This window comes from Lissotriton helveticus, chromosome 1_1 (assembly GCF_964261635.1).
Source record: "Lissotriton helveticus chromosome 1_1, aLisHel1.1, whole genome shotgun sequence".
Lineage (NCBI taxonomy): Eukaryota > Metazoa > Chordata > Amphibia > Caudata > Salamandridae > Lissotriton > Lissotriton helveticus.
The window spans coordinates 923,226,047-923,249,117 of record NC_136057.1 but is presented as its reverse complement, the minus strand read 5'-3'; positions in this window follow the sequence as shown (position 1 = coordinate 923,249,117).

The following is a 23,071-nucleotide window of genomic DNA, read 5'->3' as shown; positions in this document are numbered from 1 at the left end:
TTGATAAAAAGATTGCAATGGTAAAACAAACAGCAAGCTCAAATCCCACCGCTGCCACCAATGTGAGAAGTTGGCCTGATATATGATGTTTCCAATTCTGGAACCCCCTTGTATCAGTCCAAATATCCCCTTATGGTGTCTGGTTGTAAGTCAACCTTATAGACAAGCTATCTTAAGGGTAGCATAGACTAAGCAGCCTTAAAGGCTTAACTCAAGAGGTCGTGTTAAGCAAGCTGTTTTACCAATCACAATCCTGTAATATCAAATGAAAGGACAGCACACAAGTATATATTATAAAAATATATGTATTTATTACTCACAATAATCCCCAGTACTCTTTATGAATAAAGGGGCACAAGCGTTAAATCAAAAGCACAGTATAACATACAAAGTTGCACAAATATGGATGAGGGCGAGGGGCCACTCAGACCATATACTAAACAAGTGGTATAAGAGATACCAATCGAACAGTGGTTAGGCCTAGGGCCTAGGGAATCGCTGGGAGCAGTCGGGACAAGCAATGCTGAAGTCGGTAAAAGCCCGCGGGATTCGGGTGCAGCGCTGAAAGCGCACGCATGCACCAATGTTAGTCAATGGTGCGTACAAGTTACACAAATAGAAGTTAAGGACACTTCCGCTGAACCTAGAGGGACAAAACTTAAGACACAGACCCTAGAGGTGTGTACCAGTGTGGGAACACCGGCGTTGCAATGTTACCTCACTCACAGGAAGCGGGTGCACAGGGTCAAAGTAGTGTCGGGTTTCGTCACGCTGATTCTTGGTGCTTGAAGCTGAAGAGGCTGCAGGCGCTGGGAAGGAGAAGTGTCCGGTGGGATCCAAGAGTGGATCGAAGTCGAAAAGTACCTGAAAGCAGAGGGGACAGAGTCTGGTTCACTCAGTAGTGACCAGGGTGGAACCAGGACGGAACCAGGCAATGTAGGGCGCAATCAGGTGGTTGTCGAGGAGCTTCTCTCCGCTGTCATGTGGGCTCTGGGGCATCTACGAAGTCCAGGAGCAGGTCACGATCTGTCCCACGCAGGCTCTCGCCGTTGGCGCTGTCGGCTTCAAGATTGGAGCAAACAACACTTGGCAAAAGCAATCCACGCTGAACCGGGAGATTGCTTCTCACTCAAACCAGGAGGGTCAGAGTGGGGGCTCCTTTTCAGGGGAGCTGGTGCAAATCTGGAGCAACCAGAATCGCAAGTCGTTTTTCAAGTTTCGTCGGCACAGGGGCCACAAGCCGGCTGGCGAATGACCGGGCCAACGCGTTGAGCCAAAAGAAGCAGAAGGGCCCCACGCAGCACTCGTCGAGTGTGGAGGGCTGATCTTCGGTGCAAGAGTGGCTCAGGGTTGGGGCTTCTCAAACCCTGGTGTACAGCTTCGAGGGTCACTCGTGGGCTGCACGGTCAGCGTCTCGTGGTCTTTCCAAGATGGCGTGCCCCACGCTTCCGGTCGCCTCCACGGGTCTCAGCTCTGCAGGGACTATGGATCGGGCTGTTAGAAGGCAGGCAAGCTTGATCTCGTCGATCTCTGTCGCTCGCGTTCCGACGACGGCTGAAATGCCAGAAACCGGTCCCCGGAAGCTTGTTTCCTTCCCAGTGTAAGAATTGGCTTGGTAGTTTGGTTTGTCCTGTTCCCATCATGCACTGGGACAGGAACAGACTAATTTGCATATAGCCAGGTTCTGAACTGGGATGGTGCAGTGAGCTAAAAAACGGTGTTGGATCTAGCCCTGATCTCTTGACTGGGTGAGAGTATTCTGCTTTATTCAGAAACTCTGTCCATCACCACCCCTTGTTGTTAAATATTTTGTCCACCCTAAGCGTGGAAGGGTATACTCAGATGTGAGTCCCTTGCTCATTGCACCATCAGGATTCAAGCAAGCCGGGCCGACGACGGCTGAAATGCCAGAAACCGGTCCCCGGAAGCTTGTTTCCTTCCCAGTGTAAGAATTGGCTTGGTAGTTTGGTTTGTCCTGTTCCCATCATGCACTGGGACAGGAACAGACTAATTTGCATATAGCCAAGTTCTGAACTGGGATGGTGCAGTGAGCTAAAAAACGGTGTTGGATCTAGCCCTGATATCTTGACTGGGTGAGAGTATTCTGCTTTATTCAGAAACTCTGTCCATCACCACCCCTTGTTGTTAAATATTTTGTCCACCCTAAGCGTGGAAGGGTATACTCAGATGTGAGTCCCTTGCTCATTGCACCATCAGGATTCAAGCAAGCCGGGCCGACGACGGCTGAAATGCCAGAAACCGGTCCCCGGAAGCTTGTTTCCTTCCCAGTGTAAGAATTTGCTTGGTAGTTTGGTTTGTCCTGTTCCCATCATGCACTGGGACAGGAACAGACTAATTTGCATATAGCCAGGTTCTGAACTGGGATGGTGCAGTGAGCTAAAAAACGGTGTTGGATCTAGCCCTGATCTCTTGACTGGGTGAGAGTATTCTGCTTTATTCAGAAACTCTGTCCATCACCACCCCTTGTTGTTAAATATTTTGTCCACCCTAAGCGTGGAAGGGTATACTCAGATGTGAGTCCCTTGCTCATTGCACCATCAGGATTCAAGCAAGCCGGGCCGACGACGGCTGAAATGCCAGAAACCGGTCCCCGGAAGCTTGTTTCCTTCCCAGTGTAAGAATTGGCTTGGTAGTTTGGTTTGTCCTGTTCCCATCATGCACTGGGACAGGAACAGACTAATTTGCATATAGCCAGGTTCTGAACTGGGATGGTGCAGTGAGCTAAAAAACGGTGTTGGATCTAGCCCTGATCTCTTGACTGGGTGAGAGTATTCTGCTTTATTCAGAAACTCTGTCCATCACCACCCCTTGTTGTTAAATATTTTGTCCACCCTAAGCGTGGAAGGGTATACTCAGATGTGAGTCCCTTGCTCATTGCACCATCAGGATTCAAGCAAGCCGGGCCGACGACGGCTGAAATGCCAGAAACCGGTCCCCGGAAGCTTGTTTCCTTCCCAGTGTAAGAATTGGCTTGGTAGTTTGGTTTGTCCTGTTCCCACCATGCACTGGGACAGGAACAGACTAATTTGCATATAGCCAGGTTCTGAACTGGGATGGTGCAGTGAGCTAAAAAACGGTGTTGGATCTAGCCCTGATCTCTTGACTGGGTGAGAGTATTCTGCTTTATTCAGAAACTCTGTCCATCACCACCCCTTGTTGTTAAATATTTTGTCCACCCTAAGCGTGGAAGGGTATACTCAGATGTGAGTCCCTTGCTCATTGCACCATCAGGATTCAAGCAAGCCGGGCCGACGACGGCTGAAATGCCAGAAACCGGTCCCCGGAAGCTTGTTTCCTTCCCAGTGTAAGAATTGGCTTGGTAGTTTGGTTTGTCCTGTTCCCATCATGCACTGGGACAGGAACAGACTAATTTGCATATAGCCAGGTTCTGAACTGGGATGGTGCAGTGAGCTAAAAAACGGTGTTGGATTTAGCCCTGATCTCTTGACTGGGTGAGAGTATTCTGCTTTATTCAGAAACTCTGTCCATCACCACCCCTTGTTGTTAAATATTTTGTCCACCCTAAGCGTGGAAGGGTATACTCAGATGTGAGTCCCTTGCTCATTGCACCATCAGGATTCAAGCAAGCCGGGCCGACGACGGCTGAAATGCCAGAAACCGGTCCCCGGAAGCTTGTTTCCTTCCCAGTGTAAGAATTGGCTTGGTAGTTTGGTTTGTCCTGTTCCCATCATGCACTGGGACAGGAACAGACTAATTTGCATATAGCCAGGCTCTGAACTGGGATGGTGCAGTGAGCTAAAAAACGGTGTTGGATCTAGCCCTGATCTCTTGACTGGGTGAGAGTATTCTGCTTTATTCAGAAACTCTGTCCATCACCACCCCTTGTTGTTAAATATTTTGTCCACCCTAAGCGTGGAAGGGTATACTCAGATGTGAGTCCCTTGCTCATTGCACCATCAGGATTCAAGCAAGCCGGGCCGACGACGGCTGAAATGCCAGAAACCGGTCCCCGGAAGCTTGTTTCCTTCCCAGTGTAAGAATTGGCTTGGTAGTTTGGTTTGTCCTGTTCCCATCATGCACTGGGACAGGAACAGACTAATTTGCATATAGCCAGGTTCTGAACTGGGATGGTGCAGTGAGCTAAAAAACGGTGTTGGATCTAGCCCTGATCTCTTGACTGGGTGAGAGTATTCTGCTTTATTCAGAAACTCTGTCCATCACCACCCCTTGTTGTTAAATATTTTGTCCACCCTAAGCGTGGAAGGGTATACTCAGATGTGAGTCCCTTGCTCATTGCACCATCAGGATTCAAGCAAGCCGGGCCGACGACGGCTGAAATGCCAGAAACCGGTCCCCGGAAGCTTGTTTCCTTCCCAGTGTAAGAATTGGCTTGGTAGTTTGGTTTGTCCTGTTCCCACCATGCACTGGGACAGGAACAGACTAATTTGCATATAGCCAGGTTCTGAACTGGGATGGTGCAGTGAGCTAAAAAACGGTGTTGGATCTAGCCCTGATCTCTTGACTGGGTGAGAGTATTCTGCTTTATTCAGAAACTCTGTCCATCACCACCCCTTGTTGTTAAATATTTTGTCCACCCTAAGCGTGGAAGGGTATACTCAGATGTGAGTCCCTTGCTCATTGCACCATCAGGATTCAAGCAAGCCGGGCCGACGACGGCTGAAATGCCAGAAACCGGTCCCCGGAAGCTTGTTTCCTTCCCAGTGTAAGAATTGGCTTGGTAGTTTGGTTTGTCCTGTTCCCATCATGCACTGGGACAGGAACAGACTAATTTGCATATAGCCAGGTTCTGAACTGGGATGGTGCAGTGAGCTAAAAAACGGTGTTGGATTTAGCCCTGATCTCTTGACTGGGTGAGAGTATTCTGCTTTATTCAGAAACTCTGTCCATCACCACCCCTTGTTGTTAAATATTTTGTCCACCCTAAGCGTGGAAGGGTATACTCAGATGTGAGTCCCTTGCTCATTGCACCATCAGGATTCAAGCAAGCCGGGCCGACGACGGCTGAAATGCCAGAAACCGGTCCCCGGAAGCTTGTTTCCTTCCCAGTGTAAGAATTGGCTTGGTAGTTTGGTTTGTCCTGTTCCCATCATGCACTGGGACAGGAACAGACTAATTTGCATATAGCCAGGCTCTGAACTGGGATGGTGCAGTGAGCTAAAAAACGGTGTTGGATCTAGCCCTGATCTCTTGACTGGGTGAGAGTATTCTGCTTTATTCAGAAACTCTGTCCATCACCACCCCTTGTTGTTAAATATTTTGTCCACCCTAAGCGTGGAAGGGTATACTCAGATGTGAGTCCCTTGCTCATTGCACCATCAGGATTCAAGCAAGCCGGGCCGACGACGGCTGAAATGCCAGAAACCGGTCCCCGGAAGCTTGTTTCCTTCCCAGTGTAAGAATTGGCTTGGTAGTTTGGTTTGTCCTGTTCCCATCATGCACTGGGACAGGAACAGACTAATTTGCATATAGCCAGGTTCTGAACTGGGATGGTGCAGTGAGCTAAAAAACGGTGTTGGATCTAGCCCTGATCTCTTGACTGGGTGAGAGTATTCTGCTTTATTCAGAAACTCTGTCCATCACCACCCCTTGTTGTTAAATATTTTGTCCACCCTAAGCGTGGAAGGGTATACTCAGATGTGAGTCCCTTGCTCATTGCACCATCAGGATTCAAGCAAGCCGGGCCGACGACGGCTGAAATGCCAGAAACCGGTCCCCGGAAGCTTGTTTCCTTCCCAGTGTAAGAATTGGCTTGGTAGTTTGGTTTGTCCTGTTCCCATCATGCACTGGGACAGGAACAGACTAATTTGCATATAGCCAGGTTCTGAACTGGGATGGTGCAGTGAGCTAAAAAACGGTGTTGGATCTAGCCCTGATCTCTTGACTGGGTGAGAGTATTCTGCTTTATTCAGAAACTCTGTCCATCACCACCCCTTGTTGTTAAATATTTTGTCCACCCTAAGCGTGGAAGGGTATACTCAGATGTGAGTCCCTTGCTCATTGCACCATCAGGATTCAAGCAAGCCGGGCCGACGACGGCTGAAATGCCAGAAACCGGTCCCCGGAAGCTTGTTTCCTTCCCAGTGTAAGAATTGGCTTGGTAGTTTGGTTTGTCCTGTTCCCATCATGCACTGGGACAGGAACAGACTAATTTGCATATAGCCAGGTTCTGAACTGGGATGGTGCAGTGAGCTAAAAAACGGTGTTGGATCTAGCCCTGATCTCTTGACTGGGTGAGAGTATTCTGCTTTATTCAGAAACTCTGTCCATCACCACCCCTTGTTGTTAAATATTTTGTCCACCCTAAGCGTGGAAGGGTATACTCAGATGTGAGTCCCTTGCTCATTGCACCATCAGGATTCAAGCAAGCCGGGCCGACGACGGCTGAAATGCCAGAAACCGGTCCCCGGAAGCTTGTTTCCTTCCCAGTGTAAGAATTTGCTTGGTAGTTTGGTTTGTCCTGTTCCCATCATGCACTGGGACAGGAACAGACTAATTTGCATATAGCCAGGTTCTGAACTGGGATGGTGCAGTGAGCTAAAAAACGGTGTTGGATCTAGCCCTGATCTCTTGACTGGGTGAGAGTATTCTGCTTTATTCAGAAACTCTGTCCATCACCACCCCTTGTTGTTAAATATTTTGTCCACCCTAAGCGTGGAAGGGTATACTCAGATGTGAGTCCCTTGCTCATTGCACCATCAGGATTCAAGCAAGCCGGGCCGACGACGGCTGAAATGCCAGAAACCGGTCCCCGGAAGCTTGTTTCCTTCCCAGTGTAAGAATTGGCTTGGTAGTTTGGTTTGTCCTGTTCCCATCATGCACTGGGACAGGAACAGACTAATTTGCATATAGCCAGGTTCTGAACTGGGATGGTGCAGTGAGCTAAAAAACGGTGTTGGATCTAGCCCTGATCTCTTGACTGGGTGAGAGTATTCTGCTTTATTCAGAAACTCTGTCCATCACCACCCCTTGTTGTTAAATATTTTGTCCACCCTAAGCGTGGAAGGGTATACTCAGATGTGAGTCCCTTGCTCATTGCACCATCAGGATTCAAGCAAGCCGGGCCGACGACGGCTGAAATGCCAGAAACCGGTCCCCGGAAGCTTGTTTCCTTCCCAGTGTAAGAATTGGCTTGGTAGTTTGGTTTGTCCTGTTCCCACCATGCACTGGGACAGGAACAGACTAATTTGCATATAGCCAGGTTCTGAACTGGGATGGTGCAGTGAGCTAAAAAACGGTGTTGGATCTAGCCCTGATCTCTTGACTGGGTGAGAGTATTCTGCTTTATTCAGAAACTCTGTCCATCACCACCCCTTGTTGTTAAATATTTTGTCCACCCTAAGCGTGGAAGGGTATACTCAGATGTGAGTCCCTTGCTCATTGCACCATCAGGATTCAAGCAAGCCGGGCCGACGACGGCTGAAATGCCAGAAACCGGTCCCCGGAAGCTTGTTTCCTTCCCAGTGTAAGAATTGGCTTGGTAGTTTGGTTTGTCCTGTTCCCATCATGCACTGGGACAGGAACAGACTAATTTGCATATAGCCAGGCTCTGAACTGGGATGGTGCAGTGAGCTAAAAAACGGTGTTGGATCTAGCCCTGATCTCTTGACTGGGTGAGAGTATTCTGCTTTATTCAGAAACTCTGTCCATCACCACCCCTTGTTGTTAAATATTTTGTCCACCCTAAGCGTGGAAGGGTATACTCAGATGTGAGTCCCTTGCTCATTGCACCATCAGGATTCAAGCAAGCCGGGCCGACGACGGCTGAAATGCCAGAAACCGGTCCCCGGAAGCTTGTTTCCTTCCCAGTGTAAGAATTGGCTTGGTAGTTTGGTTTGTCCTGTTCCCATCATGCACTGGGACAGGAACAGACTAATTTGCATATAGCCAGGTTCTGAACTGGGATGGTGCAGTGAGCTAAAAAACGGTGTTGGATCTAGCCCTGATCTCTTGACTGGGTGAGAGTATTCTGCTTTATTCAGAAACTCTGTCCATCACCACCCCTTGTTGTTAAATATTTTGTCCACCCTAAGCGTGGAAGGGTATACTCAGATGTGAGTCCCTTGCTCATTGCACCATCAGGATTCAAGCAAGCCGGGCCGACGACGGCTGAAATGCCAGAAACCGGTCCCCGGAAGCTTGTTTCCTTCCCAGTGTAAGAATTGGCTTGGTAGTTTGGTTTGTCCTGTTCCCATCATGCACTGGGACAGGAACAGACTAATTTGCATATAGCCAGGTTCTGAACTGGGATGGTGCAGTGAGCTAAAAAACGGTGTTGGATCTAGCCCTGATCTCTTGACTGGGTGAGAGTATTCTGCTTTATTCAGAAACTCTGTCCATCACCACCCCTTGTTGTTAAATATTTTGTCCACCCTAAGCGTGGAAGGGTATACTCAGATGTGAGTCCCTTGCTCATTGCACCATCAGGATTCAAGCAAGCCGGGCCGACGACGGCTGAAATGCCAGAAACCGGTCCCCGGAAGCTTGTTTCCTTCCCAGTGTAAGAATTGGCTTGGTAGTTTGGTTTGTCCTGTTCCCATCATGCACTGGGACAGGAACAGACTAATTTGCATATAGCCAGGTTCTGAACTGGGATGGTGCAGTGAGCTAAAAAACGGTGTTGGATCTAGCCCTGATCTCTTGACTGGGTGAGAGTATTCTGCTTTATTCAGAAACTCTGTCCATCACCACCCCTTGTTGTTAAATATTTTGTCCACCCTAAGCGTGGAAGGGTATACTCAGATGTGAGTCCCTTGCTCATTGCACCATCAGGATTCAAGCAAGCCGGGCCGACGACGGCTGAAATGCCAGAAACCGGTCCCCGGAAGCTTGTTTCCTTCCCAGTGTAAGAATTGGCTTGGTAGTTTGGTTTGTCCTGTTCCCATCATGCACTGGGACAGGAACAGACTAATTTGCATATAGCCAGGTTCTGAACTGGGATGGTGCAGTGAGCTAAAAAACGGTGTTGGATCTAGCCCTGATCTCTTGACTGGGTGAGAGTATTCTGCTTTATTCAGAAACTCTGTCCATCACCACCCCTTGTTGTTAAATACAATGTTTATTACAACATTTGGAATTTGATCATAATGACCAAATAGATTAAGTTGAAAAAATAAATCCGATAATATCTAGAAAGTGCAAAGAAAGGTACTGAGGCATGAATAGGAAATACCACAAGCGATCGAAGCATAAAGCATCTGCTTTACACAACTAAGTAACTAAAAGCAAGCATTCCAGCATACTGTTAGAAGCTATCTGCCTTTTCCATGGGAAGAGATCTTAGCTTGACAGTAAATTGGGCTTAAACAGTGTGAACAGCTTTAGCAAAAGTAATGTAAATGCATGAAGCCAGGGGAATAAAAAAAAATCCACTCAAAGGCAAATGAACATAGTTATTCGGCCATGGGAACTGATAAGTTTCCCCTTTTAAGATATAATAAATACAAGAAATTTCACAAGCAAAGCGCAAGCGCTGAACAGGTGAAACCTAAAAAAATACTGTTACCTAAACTAAACAGTATTGGCAAAAAAAAATCCAGAATAGCTGTCTCCAGCACACATATGCATCATGAAACTGCAGTGGCCGCCTAGGTGATAACATACACATGAGAATACATCACTGTTCTAAGGTACCTATATTTGAGTAGTAAATCAAAATAGAAAAAGTGTGTGAAAAAGTATTTAGAAAAAGCAGTGACCTGGTAAGAAATTGCAGCTGCCATCCTTCCTAAAATAAAATGTAAAAACTAAACAAACTGAGGAGGCTGGGAAGAAAAAAACATAGAAGTCCTGGGCTCGGGAGGAGGGTGGGTGGGAGTAAAACATATGCTGAGCACAACAGAGAAGGGTGGGGGAGGCAACCAAGGATGCAAAAGATGGTGGAGCAATACAGATTCCATAGGGACATCAGATGGGGAATGTAAAAGGGAATGCAACACACAGTGGAGAGGTGGAGAGAACAAGAAATCACATGGCATTCCATGTAATTCTTAATTCAAAATACAAAAAGTAATTAACTGACTATAAGCAGTGGAAAGATACAACTCATCCAATGAAAATTATGGTAAAGAAGCTATTCATGGAAGGGACAAACACAAGATGAGGAAAGGAAAGCTACTGAATAAGAAGAAAGCAAATCAGACTGACACGAAAGCCAAACAATGATGAGTAATGGGCTGACCCAAAGCTCACTGTAGATATTGGTATTGCATGGGCTGCCTAGCTAACTGACCAGCACATGCATACTAAACTTATACTGTACAGTACTCCCATGAGGGAAGGACTTTGACCAAGATGTCTTGAGTGCCGGTGGGGCCTTCTTTGTCAACAATGGGGAGTTTGTGTAAAGGATATGATTCGTAGAAATACTTATTTTAGTTGCTGAACTATGGAGCGATAGGAAGGAGGAAGGATGGGAGGGTAAGAAGTCAATTGATGATACAATGATGTGGAAGAAATCGGTAAAGTGGCAGGGATAACAAAATACCGATGATACAGCCTGGTCCAGTCATGAAGAATGGGTATAATAGAGTATGGCACCATAGTTGGATGTGAAACCTCTGAAGCTTCTGAAACTTACATACTCCTGGGTTAATAAAGCAAGTCAAGTTTTACACACCTGTATCCTATAGGCAGGTCAAGGAATAGATAGTTCATTTATATTAAGTGGATTTTATAGGTGGTCAGAACTTATCTCTCGTCTCTGGTGGCCGGGCTTTATACTTGTACTTCAGGCCAGTGAACCAGTTCCTCATGGCCTCCTCATGACGCTCTCTCTTGCTGGGCAGGACAGTTCGGTTCATTCTCACCACTTAGTTCTGTCTGCATGGAGGCATATGGTGGTTGGTCGTTTCCTAAACGCAAGGGAATCAAGGAAAGGGTCTTCAAAGTCTCTGAGTAGCCATCTTTGGTGATTTAGAAAAACGAACAGGAAGAACCGGGTTTCGTGCATTGATACACAAGAAAAAACATGCATACGTTGAAAACTTATAGACCACAAATTAATAAAACAGAACTATAGATAAATAATCTGTTTATTTCAGTACTTCTATTTTTTTGTCATTTTTTTTGTCATCTTTTTATCAAAAAATATATATATTATATACATAAAATATTACATACAATTCATATTGGACACGTTCTTGCTTCTATTGATCCTTCTCCATTAATCTAGTACGTATTCTATATTGATTTCATTATACACTTATGATTTTACAGGAGACAATTAATCACAATAACTGATTACAATGTATTGGTTAGTCTCAACAAGTACTTTGCGATAACATCTTTGAATTTAATAACAAACTATTCAAACAAAAGCAAGGAGTCAGCATGGGAGCGTCATGTGCGCCCACAATCGCAAATATTTATATGTCCCAATTTGAAGATCGTTTCGTGTACAAAGAGATAGCACCGTTCTATAAATCAGTGACCAAATGGTCACGGTTCATAGACGATGTCTTCTTTATCTGGAAAGACTGTACTGACAATTTACATCAATTCATCCAGTGGATCAATTTATGTGACATTAACATCAGATTTACGAATCACATTAACAAAGAGAAGGTAGAGTATCTAGATGTTATGATCAAGCATGAGAGTGGTGTCCTGGTGGGGGATTTGTTCACAAAGCTGACCGCCAGGAACACCCTCCTTCACTACGATAGTTTTCACCCTACCATTCAGAAAATTAGTGTACCGTTTGGGGAGTTTTTACGACTCAGGCGCAATTGCACCAACATTAAAGACTATGACAATAGAGCTACATTCGAAACTATTCCTTGCTAGGGTTTATCCGTTAATGCAGGGGCCCTGCCACATTTTGCCAAATCTAGCCATCTTTGGTGATCACCGTTCTAACCAGGTCAATTAACCTGTAGCGAATGTGGAGGCGCTTCATTTGAGGTCTCAGGGCTAGGAAGCATTTCCGTTTAAGAATGGTTTCTTATGAGAAGTCTTTGTTTACAAAGAGTTTGGGGCCCCCAAAAAGGAGGTGGTTTTGTTGTTTAGCTCGTCTGATGACTTACTGTGCTTGCTGATACTATTATTTGTTGAGGTAAGTTAGAGCTATTGTTGGAGTTGTTGTCAAGCCTCGCCCTGATTCTATGTGCCCTTTCTAGCTCTAGAGGAGGTTGAATGTCTAGTTTGGTCAGGGCTAGTATGAAACATAACATGAAGAACCTGATGTTGTCACCTTTCGGTACTATGTGAAAGCGTATGTTGTTGCAGCTATTTCTATCTTCAAAATGGGTCAGCTTAGCTTTCCTGTGCCTGTGGACTTTCTTTCAATCTGTATCTGTGGTCAGTTTCTCTTGCATGTTGTTCAAGAAACCAAGGTCCAAGGACAGGGAGGTTCTAGGAGCTGATAGCTCTTTAGTATGGTTTCTAGGGTGGATTCTTGCAGCAACTGGGCCTGGTCTTTCAATGATTTTTGTGACATGTCTTTGAATGGCTATGTAACCAGGAGCTGACGAGCAGGTTTAGTCATGTGAGTAGTGTTGCAGGGAGAGGGTCTGCAATGAACAAGGAGAGTATGTGATTCCCGTTCCCAAGCTGTTGAATTCACTTAAGGTGTTTCTTGAAGACTTGAGTTGTAGTGTGTCCTGGGAATCATGGCACTGGTAACGTTCAGTGAAGGTTTTCGAAAGATTTATAGTCCAAATAGGTGGGGGCAAACCTCACTCCTATGAGGATTTTGTTTGTTGTGGGTAAAGGCATTAAAAGAATGTCTTGAGGTCTTGAGGTGGACCTGCCCAACAAAACAAGGCCAAATCAGTCTCCGTAGGAACTGCTGCAGTCCACATGGAGTGGGGTATGTTGACAGTGGGTGCTGTGAACTCGGGTCTTCTAAGATTTTAAGGAGATATGGCTGGCTATCTGACCCAGAGCAGTCCTCTTTCTTAATCTATGTTCACCACCAAACCAAAGTGCTTCTGCTAATCTTATCCGGAGCATCAAGGGGAACTTTTATGTGCAAGTATTGTAGTGGGATGACTGATGTGAGTGTTTCATGGTTTCTCTCCCATCCGTCTAGCCTCTGACAAGAAGAGTACCATGCTCGTGGTGTGGTGGATGCTGCTCCACTCACCACGGGCCTTCGCAGCTGCTGGGAGTGTCACTGGCCAGGTCTTCAGGGCTTGAATCGGGAGCCATTGCACGTCACAACATGCCTGGGTGTATTTTGACAATCCCCTGCACCGGGTTTAGCTGTCGTCTTCATGGGGCCTGTAAACTACCCCCTAGAGCCCTCTGGTGTGAGTTGTGGTCAATCACATGACCCGGCCATAGCAGAGCTCTGTTCTGGATCCACCATCTCTCTTGGCGGTTCTGTCAGTACCCCTGAGAATTAAGTTTGAGCTTCTATCTTTTGTAAAGTTCTCTACTAATCCAACATGGTTTCCTAGTACTGAGTTCAGATGCAACCCCCAAATCACAAGAGAGGCAGGCAGACCTGTGTTTCCCACAAATGTATTTTGTGAGTCAATGTAAACACACTGAACAGTCACACGGTTTTTCCTGGTCAGCTTTTTATTCTTTAGCCTCAATGTGCTATTTGCATCTGAAGTCAGAAAGATTTTGAAAGCGTGTGCACACTACCACCTCAGAATTATATTTGTATTAGCCAGAAATGTATCAACAGCTCAAATATTTATATTTTTAGTGTACAATTACATTTCAACAAGCAATGCTTTACAATTTGACATGCCATTCTTTATGTTTAGATGTATCTACAAGTATTCCCACTGACATGTTATGGGTCAATACAAGTCAGAGCCACACAGACAACATGAGGGGGGACTAGAATGCAGGGCAACATGGATAATGGGAATGAGGGTGATATGCAGGGCAACGTGGACAATGGCAAGCCATCACAAACAACAAGATGGAGGGGGTGAGCATGGCAACATAGACAAATAGTAAGCCAAAACAGTCAATGGGGGGAGGGTGGTGGCAAAACAACATAAACAACAAAAGGAGGGAGGGCAAGCCAACATGGACAGAGGAGGAACAGGGAGGGGGAGAAGTACAGAGGGGAGCAAGCTGATAAAGATGCACTATGGCAGAGTACTTAAACAGAAAGAAAACAAGCATTTGTAATGCAATAGGTCTCGCATTAATTAAGTTTGAGCTATTGGCATTGCTAAATATTGCAACACCAATTGCAACAAAAGTCTTTAAATTCTAGGCCCAAAAAAATGTATTTATTTTTGTAGCAATGGTGGCATGCTGCGCTTTAGATGAATATGTTTAAAAGTAAAGTGCGCCATACTGCGATTGCTACAATAGTTAATTGTGGATGCGTTAACAATTGATGTGTGCACTGATGGCTGGTGGTGTGTGTGCCTGTAAAAATGCTGCACTGATGGCTGGTGGTGTGTGTGCCTGGTGGAAGTGTGCACTGCCAGCTGGTGGTGTGTGTGCATGGTGGAAGCGTGCACTGATGGCTGGTAGTGTGTGCCTTGTGAAAGCATGCACTGACGGCTGGTAGTGTGTGTGCACCTTGTGAAAGTGTGCACTGACTGCTGGTGGTGTGTGTGTGCCTGGTGAAAGCGTGCACTGACGGCTGGTGGTGTGTGTGCCTGGTGAAAGTGTGCACTGATGGCTGGTAGTGTTTGCCTTGTGAAAGCATGCACTGACGGCTGGTGGTGTGTGTGCGCCTTGTGAAAGTGTGCACTGACTGCTGGTGGTGTGTGTGTGCCTGGTGAAAGCGTGCACTGACAGCTGGTGGTGTGTGTGTGCCTGGTGAAAGCGTGCACTGATGTCTGGTGGTGTGTGCCTGGTGGAAGCGTGCACTGATGGCTTGTGGTGTTTGTGCCCGGTGAAAGCGTGCACTGACGGCTGGTGGTGTTTGTGCCCGGTGAAAGTGTGCACTGATGGCTGATGGTGTCTATGCCTGGTGAAAGTGTGCACTGACGGTGTGGTTGTGTGTGTGGTTGTGTGTGTGGTTGTATGTGTAGTTGTGTGTGTGGTTGTGTGTTTGTGTGTGGTTGTATGCGTGTGGTTGTGTGTGTAGTTGTGTGTGTGTGGTTGTGTGTGTGTGGTTGTGTGTGTGTGTGGTTGTGTGTGTTTGTGTGTGTTTGTGTGTGTGGTTGTGTGTGGTTGTGATTGTGTGGTTGTGTGTGTGGTTGTGGTTGTGTGTCTGGTTGTATGTGTGTGGTTGTGTGTGTGGTTGTGTGTGTGGTTGTGTGTGTGTGGTTGTGTGTGTGGTTGTGTGTGTTGTTTGTGGGTGGTTGTGTGTGGTTGTGTGGTCATGTGTGTGCTTGTGGTTGTGTAGGCAAGACCTTAAATTGAACCACAAGCGCTCAGCACAGTAACAGGCAGCTTTGCAGGACAAACCAGGAATTTCAGCCCTCCACATCGACCCCCACAAACAAATGCCAAAAGTGTCCTCAGCAGAGCCCAACAGGCACCCGCCAGACAGGCGAGGAAAAGCGAGAAGCACAAGCAATGGCGACCCCCGCCAGCAACCTCTGGTAAGGCAGTCTGGCGCAAAGTGGACCACAGAAAAAGCAAAGTATACACCGGCCTGAGAAAAAGCAGCACAGACCTCTGACCAGGTAATCCTGAGAACTATATAATGATATCAAACAATGCTATAGGAGTTCATTAAAATGCATATATGTTCAAGGCAAGGCTGACTGTACACCCTCAGGCCCTTCTAATCTGGATGGTTCAATTGGCCTAGCTTAGCCTACCTCCTCTAAAGGCATTGTGGAAGGTGAGTGCTGCCCTTCTGTGCTGGAAACATGCCTACACCCACAGAATACCCAGCAAAATTCGGAATTTACAAGCACCACTAATGTACACTTTTGTTTTAATGTAGCCTGCTTATTTAGGGACACAGTTAAGAGCAGTGCTTCTTCTAAAAGCGACACAATTGTGAGCAGTACTTCTTCTGAAAGCTACATTGATGAGGCAACTGGGCCAAACAGGTGCACTGGTGACTTTTGTGTCGAATATTCCACGAGTGCACCGAACAGAGACGACAAGTGCGATATTAGGCACTACATTAAACCAGAGTCACGGAAGTTGACCCGGCGCCGAGGCTCTCCCGGTTCCCCAGTTCAAAATGGGCACAAATGGCCGTAGCTACACATCCTCTCCCTTAGCAGTGTTTGCACCGCGAAATCTCTTGAGCGTAACAGAGCAGAGCTGACTGGCACTGAGAAAGAAACTTTCTTGCAGGAAGGAATAAGTGAGAAAGTGAACCCCTCGGCCCTCCTTGGCTATAAGTGCAGGGCAGGGGGAGCTGGCCCATGGCTGTCCTACTTATTGGAGCTGGGAGGGGCAGGAGGAACCTCTCATGTTTTGCCCTGGAGGTTTTGCTTGAAGCAGTCTCTCTTGCGTCAGAGCTCTGGGGGAGCTCTGACACAAGACTCCCCAATCACTGATTACAGACATCAGAGTAATGCCCCTCCCCCCTTCCCTCCTCCCCCCAGGAATCCACAAATATATGAGACAATCCTATGGGCCCGTTCCAGACAGAGCATGAAATAATAATGCGGCAAAACTCTGAAGCACGCGCGGGTGGAGGTAGGTTCGGCCACTTTCCCTCCTGTCATTGCTGCTCTAAGCGGGCCTCTGAGGGCATGCACAGAATAGTTGGAATCAGTTGGCTTCTCTCTACTGCCTGCTCTGAGCAGGGGGCCCTGTCTGGGCTGTCGGGTTTCACCAGCTAATTCTCTCTTTGGCTTGTTCTCTTACGCCATGAACCTCCATTCCGCCTCTGTCCTCTGAGGATATCTTGCACTGTGTTTTCCCCCATATTAGTGTGTAACCGAGGTTTCCGCCAGGTTCTCCGTCTGCTCCTAACGTGGGGTTCCCAGTTGCTCTCCTCCCCCCGTTTTCGGATTCTTTAACCCACTGCTGTAGCGCCAGGCCCGAGGTTGACCAGGCCCGCGCTCCCCGCACTCCACTGAAAATATGTGTGGGGCAAACCAAGCAGTCAGTGCACTTTGTTCATCTGCCTATGGACTATACGGATCAGCTGTTTCATCACTGTCCTGAGGGTGCGGCGCCGCCCATCGCACACTACCTCTGAGGCTTTTTTTAATGAGTCTGATTCATGGGGGCCCCTCTCACTGCATCAGTTATCCCTGGTGCGAGGTTGGCACGCTCATTCCTCAGTCTCTGGCTATTCGACCGTCAGCGGTGCCGGAGAGTCCGGCCACTCCTCAAATTTTGCAGTTGGGGTTGCGTCTAGAATCGTGCCTGCCCAGGACACGCATCGGCCTCCATCGGTCCCACAATCTGCCTGTTTGCCAGTGCCTTATAGAGCCAGATCCGGCCCGCCTCCTCTGACCGGTAACTCACTTCTGGCAGACTCGCCACTCAACTGGAATGACGCATTGTCAATGACAACGCCAGTTGCTGGTGCTACTCTACTTCCGCTTGTGATGCCGTTGCCTCCTGCGGTTATTTGTCAAAGGGTCGCTCCTCCCCGGGTGCCGCGTGTCACTCCTAGTCCTCGCCTTGGGAGGGAGGGTTGGGGGGGGAGCAGACCACAACCAGTTTTTGTGTGAAAAAGGCCGCTTTATTGAAACAGGTGCACATTAACAAATTATAAACCTCGGCAAACGCCTTACAGAACTAAACCTTACTAAATAACACATTTCCTTAACCCTGATCCCCGCCCCCACCCCTAAACGTCATTGAATCCGCCCCCCACCCCTACATTACATCATTACAAAATACCAACAATGCAAATCTCTGAATAACCGTTTAAACTTAACAAATCCCCCAAACCATTATCCAAACTCCCCTGCTTTACCCTTAACAAATGTTGGTCCCCCAACCCCTGGAACCACCCCAACAACTTAGCCTGCCCAACTCACCCTGACGATGACACAACCCAGCAAATGACCAACCACAATCCTGCCAATCCTGGCAAAACACCACTGACCCCTGCCACCCAGAAAGCGGGGGGCGGGAGAAAAACTACCCACACCCCTTTCTGGCCCCCAACCAAGTAAAGAAAAAGGAACTACCCCTGCTGGACAACTTAACTGGCAAATTCCTGTACTTTCAGACAACGAGACAAAACTTCCCTGAGCTCCAACAGATATAAATCCATACCTATCCGGGATAGATGTACCCCATCACTCCGAAAAAACTCGGCAGCGTCTAAACGAATGTCTCTGTTAATCACTCTACCAAAACCCAGGCCCCTGCAAAATCTGGAAATTTCCAAGTTTAACTTCTTGCGCGCTCTATCAATAGCCTTAGGCTTAATAGCGCCCCTCCAAATTCTACGTGGGACCAGTTCCGTCCTCAACACATGGCAACCTGACCACTGTTCCTTCAAAAGTGTATGGTCTCTCTTCATTGCCATCAACAAAACCACTCCTTTTACTCCACACAAATCATTTTCGCCCAGATGAATTAACAAAACATCCGGGCACTGGCCCCCAGCCAACCAAGAGTTAAGCGCAGGAATCAACTCCTTTCATAGCATACCTCCTTTACCCTTCCACACAACTTTAAACAAGCACTCATTAAAACCCAACAAGGCCCCAAAATAACTACGGCATGCTTGAACATGAGCCCATTTTACAAAAGAGTGCCCGACAATCCAGATGGTCATTTCCGCCGCACGGGGGCCAGCCACAGAACCTGAAACGAGAAAAGCAGTATCAGACTTTTGACAAATCAGATGACGCAAGCTCCTCCCCCAACTCGGTTCTCACATAGAGCTGAAAGCAGTTAGAAGACCAACCACCTAAGTGCATTATATCCTGTCTAGACCAGCCCCGGTTATGCGCCTCGGTTGCAGCTCCAATCCGGAAGGAATGAGTACCATACTGCGAATCATCAAGCCCAATACTCCGCGAAGCCTTGCGAAGCACCATGCGTAACTGGTATTCCGTAACCCATGACCCATCGGCGTGCTGAAAAACGCTGTGCTCAACATCCCCACCAGATAACACCCACCAACGCCGGGCCCACTGTAATGGGCATGTCCCAGCAGGAGAGGAAGCAACTAACCAAATACCTCTACCCTTACTCCTCTGGTCTGTTTTAGATCTTATCAGCCAAATATGAACTCCTCTGTCCGACAAATGCACCTCCTGCAATTTTATGCCCTGAATTAACTTAGAACCTAACAACTCAGAAACTCTAAACGCCCCAAAAACATCCACACCATGAGCGTAGAAAAAAGGGATGCTTCAAAAGTATCTCTGCAAACTGACGGCAACGTTTCTAATACCCTAGCTAGAGTCTGCCAAGACAAAGGACTACGAATTGACCGCTCCACTCCCCGCACCCTAGCCCAACCTTCCAACATTCTCCTCCCAACCTCCCCTGCAGAAGGAGAGTAGCCTCAAAGGAGTTTCCCCATAAAAGCAACTCATGCTAGCTTCCCAGCTATTGTCACTCTAGTCAGACCTTTGTCCATTAGATCCAGGATGAACTGGATAACATCCTCAGATCGCTGCCATCCAGGCACCCGTTTGCAAGCACCTGACGCCAAAAATTCCTTCCAAGCCAGCGCATACGCGCCCGAATGGACAACAAACCTACCACCAGTTGTATATCCCTACGTTGCCTACATACCACAAATGGTCCGGCATGGGGGTCAGTGTCCTGTCCGCATCCTTGGCAAGCCCATGGAATCTTTCCCACTGCGAACGAGACAAAGCATCCGCAATGTCATTGTTCACTTCGGGGATGGGTAAGGCCCTAAAACTGATGTCAAATCTGAGGCAACCTAACACAAAGACTCGCAGCAATTTCAGAATCTGTTCGTCCCTGGCCGACTGTCTGTTAAGGATGTCCACCACAGCCATAATATCAATCCGAAACAGCACCTTCTTATGAGCCAAATCCTGTCCCCACAATGTTAATGCTACCAAGACTGGAAAAAGTTCCAAAAAGGCAATGCTCCTCCCACCTCCTTTCCACTGATCTGGCCACTTCTCCGCACACCACCTGCCTTGCCAATAAAAACCAAAACCTTCACTGCTCGCTGCGTCTGAGAAAATTTGAACGTCCCATTCCCAATCTTCCTCCCTGGCTAAAGGGACACCATTAAAGGAATTTAAAAAGACTGACCACATCCGAAGATCTTCCTTAACTCCAGCTGGCAAACGGACATGGTGATGGGGCAAGTGTTGACAGGACAATTCCCGGCTCAGTCGTCTAAGAAAGTCCTCCCCGCCGTGACCACCCTGCATGCAAAGTTAAGATGGGCCAGCAGAACTTGTACTTCCTTCACTGTCACATTTTGTTTCACCAACATTGTCTCCAAGAGCTCCAACATTTTCACTTTCTTTTCAACAGGCAAGCGGGCCTGCATTGCCACTGAATCAATCTCAATACCCAAGACCGACATGGTCGCGCAAGGACCCATTGTCTTCTCTGGCGCCAATGGCATCCTAATTTCGTCCATGAGCTCTTGGAACTTGTCCAGTACTGCCTGGCACTCCGTGGAGCCTGGGGAAAAAGAAATCGGCCAAATAGTGTGTCACAAACTCATGACCAGTGCGCTGTGTGAAAAACCATTGTAAGAAAGTGCTAAAAGACTCAAAAAGAGCGCAGGACATTGAACAACACATCAGCAATGCTTTGTCCACGTACCATTTACCAGCAAAATGGATCCCCAGAAGATTCCAATCATCTAGATGGACTGGAAGCAGTCTAAATGCAGATTTAATATCGCATTTTGCCATTTCTGCAGTTGCGCCCGCAGTCACCACCAGTGACATGGCAACGTCAACGAGGAATATGACACAGAGGCCGCCTCCTAATCAATAAAATCATTGACTGAAGACCCCTCTGGCCATGATAGGTGTTGAATTAACCTATACTGACCTGCCTCCTTCTTGGGAACTACCCCAATCGGTGACACAATCAGATCCTCCAAAGGCCAGGTGTCAAATGGACCCGCGATTCTCCCTTCCCGCACCTCCTTGTCCAGTTTTCCTTGCACTATGCTGCGGCCCATTGTAACCAAGGCGAAACCCCCCTCTAAAACCCTCCAGTAACAGCTTCTTCACTCTAACATCACCATAGCCCGGCAGCCCTCCCGCGAATTGCTCTAACTTAACCGTAGTATGAGCCTTTGGGCCCAGACCCCTGAGGACCTTTCCCCCCTCTAGTACCCTGGGACTGTTGTGAGGGGCCAGGAGCGCTGACCACCGGCCGTGGCCACTGCTGACTGCCTGAATTCCCTGCCCCCAGCACTTGACCAAGGGATGCTTTCTACCACACTGTGAACACTCATGCTGAAATCTACAATATTCCCTGGTGCACAGGCCCTTGTTAAAATCCCAGCATGCTCCAACTCCAGTCTGTGTTGCTGCTGCATTTCCCACCCCTCCCCGGGTGGGCTTCCCCTGAAAGGGCCGGTAAACTAAGGGCAGACCACTAGCTGTAAAGATTGCCTTACCCCCAGCTGAAGCTCCCATCGTATGTTGCCACAGATCAGTATCCAACTCCCCCCACTTTGCCTCTGGATCCCAAGCCATGCGGGCCCTAAACTCCTCGTCGTATTGTGCCCACACAAAACCACTACCAGTAATTTAAGCCTTTCTGATCACATCCATGTATTTAAAAATAGCAACGCAGCCCTCCAGGAACTTTTCGCAGTATATGCTGGCATAAATTAAAAACGCTGCTGTCCAATTTTCAATTGTTAAAGGAACTTTTGGACGCTTAGCTAGCTTGTATTCCTCCTCCTTAGAACCCTCCTTTGATCATACTTCTCTATGTAACAGTTTCAAAATTTCAACATATTCCCCTTTCCAAATCCGTTCCTTTGTTGCCAACATCAAATGTGCTCCCAAAGGCTTTGTATTGCCCATGTAAGGCAGCTTCTTAATCTTCAACTCTTTGCTGTGTAACGGGTCTTTAATTAGTGTGACCTCTTCCTTGTTCATTCCACTCTCTACCTTAGCCCCTGATCCTCCGTCCTCCTCCCTTTTGCCCACCCCTTGATCCTTCACATAACGACCATTGTAGAGCTTCCCTTCACTCGCCCCCCCCCCACCGACCTCTCCACCTGTCCCCACAGACACCATTTTTGGTTTGGCCCGTGGTTCAGAACTCTCACCTGGCTCTAACAAGGGGGCCTGGCCAGGCACCGACCGCCATGATGTTGTAAATAAAACAGCGGTATTATTAAGCATTAGCCGAAGCCATAATGCATTAGTCCAAATATCTAGTATACGGATTCTATTTTGTATTTTGAGTCTGCCATTTTTCATGTCCTGCATTGCCATGTACTCAATGTTCTGATTGTCCTACCTCTCTGCCAGTTACACTGTGGATTCTACCTAGCAACAGTTATTATTAGTCCTTCTTGAGAGTGTAGCGCATGCTCAGCAGAAGTAACAGCTGTTCCTTATTAGCATAGCCCTCCCATGTTCTAGAAATACTGTTAGCTCCACCCACTGATATGTTTAGAAATGTCCTTACGTGGTTGTAACCTCTGTCTAAACTGTAAACTGAACCCCTTCCACTGTGTATAAAAGGGGCCATGTGCTTGTATTCAGTGTGCTACTCTGTACAATGCTGTAGAAGTGTTGTGGAGGTTGTATCACCACCTTTAAAGGTTTATTAAACTATGCTTTTGTATTTCCAGTTTCCTTGCCAACTTCATTTGTAAGTCTAAAGACTTTGTACACAGAAGGGCGAACCCTTTCGGTACCTTTGGGCCTTGCTGAGGTCTGAACTCATCAATTGGCGCCCAACGTTGGGCTCATCGGCGACTCGGAGGCTCGAAGGACTGGTCGTGACGAAGGAATGGAACTCTGCCGGGGAAGTGATCACTGCCAGCGGCATTTTTAGTCCTGGCATCCTGAGGTATTTCTTCCTTCCTTCCGATCTGACCATCTGGGTGGCGCCGGTCCTCGACTGAGACCTCTTCTGTCGGTTTGCTGTGGATAAGCTGTTTGAGCAAATTGTGGAACTTGGCAGGTGGAATCTGGACGCTCGTGCTTGGTAAGGACCATTGTATGGTAATTACTTTGAGTGTTTATGGTAGCCAGTGATTAGCAAGGCAGTTTTAGGATACGCTTGCTGTGGCTTATGGATATGGATATGGATATGGGGATGTTTGGATGATCGATCA